General features: G+C 33.2%; 1 non-coding gene across 1 annotated transcript; it reads left to right on the top strand.

The window, feature by feature from the left end:
- The first annotated feature begins 322 nt into the window (after positions 1–322).
- On the top strand, positions 323–429 carry LOC116565063. The gene has a single exon (XR_004275231.1). It is a non-coding gene; the product is annotated as a U6 spliceosomal RNA (small nuclear RNA).
- Positions 430–663: the final 234 nt, after the last annotated feature.

The following is a 663-nucleotide window of genomic DNA, read 5'->3' as shown; positions in this document are numbered from 1 at the left end:
AAATCTAATGATCATTTCTGATAGCTACATAATATTTCATTTAGTGATTTGTACCATCAGTTGCCCAACATTCCATTATTGCCGAATCTTAGTATTTCCAAATTTGGAAATATTTTATGTATAGGATATTTTTCTGTTCATATGAAGGCTATTTCACAAGCTTGATTTCTAAAATTGAAAGGACCCTTTGAAAAACAATGTTGTCAAAGTCTCTCTTGTCAATAATATATGGGTGCTCAATGTATTGCATTCCTGCCAACTTGGAAGAATCAGTAAAAAAGCAAAACCACAAAACCAAAAAACAAATTAAAAATGTTGATTGGTGCTCACCTTGGCAGCACATATATTAAAATTGGAACGATACAAAGAAGATTAGCATGGCTTCTGCAGAAGGATGACATGCAAATTAATGAAGCATTTCATATTTTTTGATTCCAAAGAAATACAAAGTATAAATCATCAGAGAATACTACAAACAACTCTGTGCTAATAAAGTAGAAAATCTAGAAGAGAGGGATAAATTCCTGGACACATACAGCCTCCCAAGACTAACCAGGAAGAAATCAAATCCCTGAATAGGTCAATAACAAGTTTTGAAATTGAGGCAGTAGTTAACAGCCTTACCAACCAAAAAAAACCCAGGACCAGACAGATTCATAGTTG

The sequence above is a fragment of the Sapajus apella genome, unplaced genomic scaffold, assembly GCF_009761245.1.
Source record: "Sapajus apella isolate SASKATOON/1434 unplaced genomic scaffold, GSC_monkey_1.0 scaffold38, whole genome shotgun sequence".
NCBI classification, from domain to species: domain Eukaryota; kingdom Metazoa; phylum Chordata; class Mammalia; order Primates; family Cebidae; genus Sapajus; species Sapajus apella.
Note: the sequence above shows the minus strand (reverse complement) of the source record. Positions and strands in the feature narration are given on the sequence as shown.